We start from the raw sequence: 6,050 nt of genomic DNA, 5'->3' as shown, positions 1-6,050 counted from the left end.
TGACCCCCACTGCGACCACATGAAGGATGTGAATACATCAATCAATAGATTAAAGGCAGTTAGGAAAAGTATACATCAATGACTTGGATGAAGGGATTAAAAGTACCATTAGCAAATTTGCCGATGATACAAAGCTGGGTGGTAGTGTGAACTGTGAGGAAGATGCTATGAGGTTGCAGGGTGACTTGGACAGGTTGTGTGAGTGGGCGGATACATGGCAGATGCAGTTTAATGTGGATAAGTGTGAGGTTATCCACTTTGGTGGTAAGAATAGGAAGGCAGACTATTATCTGAATGGTGTCAAGTTAGGAAAAGGGGACGTACAACGAGATCTGGGTGTCTTAGTGCATCAGTCACTGAAAGGAAGCATGCAGGTACAGCAGGCAGTGAAGAAAGCCAATGGAATGTTGGCCTTCATAACAAGAGGAGTTGAGCATAGGAGCAAAGAGGTCCCTCTGCAGTTGTACAGGGCCCTAGTGAGACCGCACCTGGAGTACTGTGTGCAGTTTTGGTCTCCAAATTTGAGGAAGGATATTCTTGCTATTGAGGGCGTGCAGCGTAGGTTTACTAGGTTAATTCCCGGAATGGCGGGACTGTCATATGTTGAAAGACTGGAGCGACTAGGTTTGTATACACTGGAATTTAGAAGGATGAGAGGGGATCTTATCGAAACGTATAAAATTATTAAGGGGTTGGACACGTTAGAGGCAGGAAACATGTTCCCAATGTTGGGGGAGTCCAGAACCAGGGGCCACAGTTTAAGAATAAGGGGTAGGCCATTTAGAACAGAGATGAGGAAAAACTTTTTTAGTCAGAGAGTTGTGAATCTTTGGAATTCTCTGCCTCAGAGGGCAGTGGAGGCCAATTCTCTGAATACATTCAAGAGAGAGCTAGATAGAGCTCTTAAGGATAGCAGAGTCAGGGGGTATGGGGAGAAGGCAGGAACGGGGTACTGATTGAGAATGATCAGCCATGATCACATTGAATGGCGGTGCTGGCTCGAAGGGCCGAATGGCCTTCTCCTGCACCTATTTTCTATTTCTATTGAAATGTTGGTTTGAGGTCCTGAGGGAGGCAGTGATTCTGCCCAATCTCATGATTTTATACACCGATGAGCCAAAGCATTATGACCACTGACAGGTGAAGTGAATAACATTGATTATCTTGTTACAATGACACCTGTCAAGGGGTGGGATATATTAGGCAGCAAGTGAACGTCAGTTCTTGAAGTTGATGTGTTGGATGCAGGAGAAATGGGCAGGAGTAAAGACCTGAGTGACTTTGACAAGGGCCAAATTGATATGGCCAGACAACTGGGTCAGAGTATCTCTGAAACAGCAAGGCTTGTGGGGTGCTCCCGGTCAGCAGTGGTCCCAGGAGGGACAAACCATAAACCGGCGATAGGGTGTTGGGCGCCCAAGGCTCATCAATGCGCGAGGGCAACGAAGGCTATCCCGTCTGGTCCGAACTGACTGTGGGAAGGCGACAAGCCGGTGGAGGGAGTGTGATGCTCTGGGCAATGTTCTGCAGGGAAACCCTGGGTCCGGCCATTCATTCTATACTGCTATCATTGAGTCCATCCTCACATTCTCCATCATAGAAACATAGAAAATAGGTGCAGGAGTAGGCCATTCGGCCCTTCGAGCCTGCACCGCCATTCAATATGATCATGGCTGATCATCCAACTCAGTATCCCGTACCTGCTTTCTCTCCATACCCCCTGATCCCTTTAGCCACAAGGGCCACATCTAACTCCCTCTTAAATATAGCCAATGAACTGGCCTCAACTACCTTCTGTGGCAGAGAATTCCACAGATTCACCACTCTCTGTATGAAAAAAAACTTTCTCATCTCGGTCCTAAAAGACTTCCCCCTTATCTTTAAACTGTGACCCCTTGTTCTGGACTTCCCCAACATCGGGAACAATCTTCCTGCATCTAGCCTGTCCAACCCCTTAAGAATTTTGTAAGTTTCTATAAGATTCCCCCTCAATCTTCTAAATTCCAGCGAGTACAAGCCGAGTCTATCCAGTCTTTCTTCATATGAAAGTCCTGCCATCCCAGGAATCAATCTGGTGAACCTTCTCTGTACTCCCTCTATGGCAAGAATGTCTTTCCTCAGATTAGGAGACCAAAACTGTATGCAATACTCCAGGTGTGGTCTCACCAATGCAACTGCAGCAGAACCTCCCTGCTCCTATACTCAAATCCCCTCGCTATGAATGCCAACATACCATTCGCTTTCTTCACTGCCTGCTGCACCTGCATGCCTACTTTCAATGACTGGTGTACCACGACACCCAGGTCTCGTTGCATCTCCCCTTCTCCTAATCGGCCACCATTCAGATAATAGTCTGCTTTCCTGTTCTTGCCACCAAAGTGGATAACCGCACATTTATCCACATTATACTGCATCTGCCATGCCTTTGCCCACTCACCTAACCTATCCAAGTCACGTTGCAGCCTCCTAGCATCCTCCTCACAGCTAACACTGCCCCCCAGCTTCGTGTCATCCGCAAACTTGGAGATGTTGCATTCAATTCCCTCGTCCAAATCATTAATATATATTGTAAATAGCTGGGGTCCCAGCACTGAGCCTTGCGGTACTCCACTAGTCACTGCCTGGCATTCTGAAAAGGACTAGTTTATTCCTACTCTTTGCTTCCTGTCTGCCAGCCAGTTCTCTATCCACATCAATACTGAACCCACAATACCGTGTGCTTTAAGTTTGCATACTAATCTCTTATGTGGGACCTTGTCGAAAGCCTTCTGGAAGTCCAGATATAACACATATCAAGCCACCAAGCACGACATCCGGAGGCTGCAACGGATCGTTCGCACAGCTGAGAAGGTTGTTGGCTGCAACCTTCCCCCCATTGACGAAACTGTACACTGCAAGGGCCAGGAAGCGAGCGGGCAAGATCATCTCTGACCCCTCTCACCCTGGCCACAAACTCTTCGAAGCACTTCCCTCTGGAATGCGACTCCGGACTGTCAGAGCAGCCACAGCCAGACATAAAAACAGCTTTTTTTCACGAGTGATAGTTCTACTCAATAACCAAAGTCTGAGTCTTTTTTTTGCTCTGGTTTATTTTTACCCACATGTTTAGACTGTAATGTTGTATCCTTATTGTTTTGATGTAGTTATGCTTTATTCTTAATTGTTAACTGTATGTTTGTGTTGTCATTTGTGAGCGGAGCACCAAGGCACATTCCTTGTATATGCATACTTGGCCAATAAACTTATTCATTCATTCATACATGTGGACGTCAATTTGACACGTGTCACCTACCTAAACATCGTTGCAGACCAGGTACACTCCTTCATGGCAATGGTATTCCCTGATGGCAGTGGCCTCTTTCAGCAGGATAATGCGCCCTGCCACACTGCACACATTGTTGGGGAATGGTTTGAGGAACATGATGAAGTGTTCACGGTGTTGCCCTGGCCTCCAAATTCTCCAGATCTCAATCCGATTGAGCATCTGTGGGATGTGCTTGATCGACAAGTCCAATCCACGGCGGCTCCACCTCGCAACTTACAGGACTTGAAGGATCTGCTGCTAATGTTTTGGTTCCAAACACCACAGGACACCTTCAGGGGTCTTGTAGAGTCCATGCCTCGGCGGGTCGGTGCTGTTTTGGCAGCACACGGAGGACCAACAGCATATTAGGCAGGTTGTCATAATGCTTTGGCTGATCAGTGTACACCTCTATAAGTTGAGTAAGGTAAAATGTGTAGGAAAGAACAGCAGGTGCTGGTTTATTCTAAAGATCGACACAAGATGCTGGAGGAACTCAGCGGATCAGGCAGCATCTCTGGAGAAAAAGGAATAGGCAACCTTTCGGATCGGAACCCTTCTTCAGACGACCCGAAACGTCACCTATTCCTTTTCTCCAGAGATGCTACCCGCCTTAGTTATTCCACCATTTTGTGTCTATGTCTAATAAGGTAATTCCGTTTGCAAACATGTGTAGGTTGTACACTCGTTGAAATAAGGTGAGAACATAGAAAATAGGTGCAGTAGGCCATTCAGCCCTTCGAGCCAGCACCGCCATTCAATATGATCCTGGCTGATCATCCAAATTAAGTACACCGTTCCTGCTTTTTCAAGATTCAAGATAACTTTATTTGTCATCCAATATTGGACGAAATTCAGTCACCCACAGTCCAACAATAAAAGCATTAAATAGGCATTAAAATTACACAACCCCAAAAACACACAATAAAAGAAACATCCATCAAAGAAACATCCATCACAGTGAGTCTCCTCCAGTCCTCTCCTCACTGTGATGGAAGGCCACAATGTCTTTCCCTTCTCCCGCTGTCCTCTCCCGCGGCCAGGTTGTTGTGGTTGGAGGCCGCGCCTTAAATATATCCACTGACTTTCCCCATATCCCTTGATTCCTATAGCCCTAAGAGCTATAGATTTATAGAATGATAGAACAATTACACCTCAAGTAAGCCCAAATTGCATGAATTTACCCTCCAGTGCCAGTGGATAATTATATTGGAGATTTTTTCACTCCTTGTGGTAGCGCTACCAATAGCTGCCTCGCTAACAGTCTGTCTGTCGGCCCATCAAGTCTACTCCGCCGTTCAATCATGATCTATCTCTCCCTCCTAACCCCATTCAAGAGAGAGTTAGATTTAGCTCTTAGGGCTAAAGGAATCAAGGGATATGGGGAAAAAGCAGGAACGGGGTTTCTGGTTTTAGATGATCAGCCATGATCATATTGAATGGCAGTGCTTGAAAGGCCGAATGGCCTACGCCTGCACCTATTTTTCTGTTTCTATTCTCCTGCCTTCTCCCCATAACCTCTGACACCCGTACTAATCAAGAATCTATCTATCTCTGCCTTAAATATATCCACTGACTTTGCCTCCACAGCCTTCTGTGGCAAAGAATTCCGCAGATTCACCACCGAAAAAGCACATAGTCCGGTCCATGCGCTTGATGTACTGAGCTGTTCCCAATCCAGGTAAGCCCCAGGCTGCTGCAGGGCCTCCTCCGTCACCCTCGACCGGCTGGTCCTGCGAATCGATGTCCCTCTCCTCGCCCGACCGCCTCCATGTCCCGGGGATGCCTCCTGCAGCCGATCTTTAGTTTAGAGATACAGCGCGGGAACAAGCCCTTTCAGTCCACCAGGTCCGCGCTGACCAGCGATCCCTGCATATCAACACCAGCCTATACCCACTAGGGACAATTTTTACATTTACCAAGCCAATTAACCTACAAACCTGTACGTCTTTGGAGCGTGGGAGGAAACCGAAGATCTCAGAGAAAACCCACGCAGGTCACGTACAAACTCCGTACAGACAGCACCCGAAGTCGGAATCGAACCCGGGTCTCCGATGCTGCATTCGCAGTAAGGCAGCAACTCTACCCGCTGCGCCACCTTGCCACCCTTGAAGGTGCTGGAGGCAATACCCCTGTTCCTCTCCTATCGGTCCACTCCCCGGCTCCCCCCTCGACTCTCCGGTCACGAGCTCAGCGGCTTCCGATTTATCCCCCTGCAGGCCGCGGCCCACCGAGTCCATCTTCACAGCGGCAAACCAGGCCTACCACTGGCGCCACTTGGAACAGGATTCCGTGTTTCCCACGCAGAGAATGAATACTGCCTGGTAGACCACTTGTTTGGTTCTAGATTTGATATCTTGGTCTTTGAATAGTCCTTTCTTCAGCAAGCTAAAGGGCTTGCTGGGTCACAGGAGCCAATGGGGCACTGTCGTCAACAATGTCCCCCTTTGTTGAGAGGTGACTCCAGAAGTGTGGAAAGTGGTCACACAAAAAGCTGGAGCAACTCAGCGGGTCAGGCAGCATCGGAGATAAGACACAAAATGCTGGAGCAACTCAGCGGGTCAGGCAACATCGGTGATAGACACAATATGCTGGAGTAACTCAGCGGGTCAGGCAGCATCGGAGATAGACACAAAAACCTGGAGCAACTCGGCGGGTCAGGCAGCACCGAAGATAAGACACAAAATGCTGGAGCAACTCAGCGGGTCAGGCAGCATCGGAGATAGACACAATATGCTGGAGTAACTCA

The sequence above is a fragment of the Rhinoraja longicauda genome, chromosome 2, assembly GCF_053455715.1.
Source record: "Rhinoraja longicauda isolate Sanriku21f chromosome 2, sRhiLon1.1, whole genome shotgun sequence".
NCBI classification, from domain to species: domain Eukaryota; kingdom Metazoa; phylum Chordata; class Chondrichthyes; order Rajiformes; family Arhynchobatidae; genus Rhinoraja; species Rhinoraja longicauda.
The sequence above is the reverse complement of the archived record's forward strand: the minus strand, read 5'-3'. Positions refer to the sequence as shown.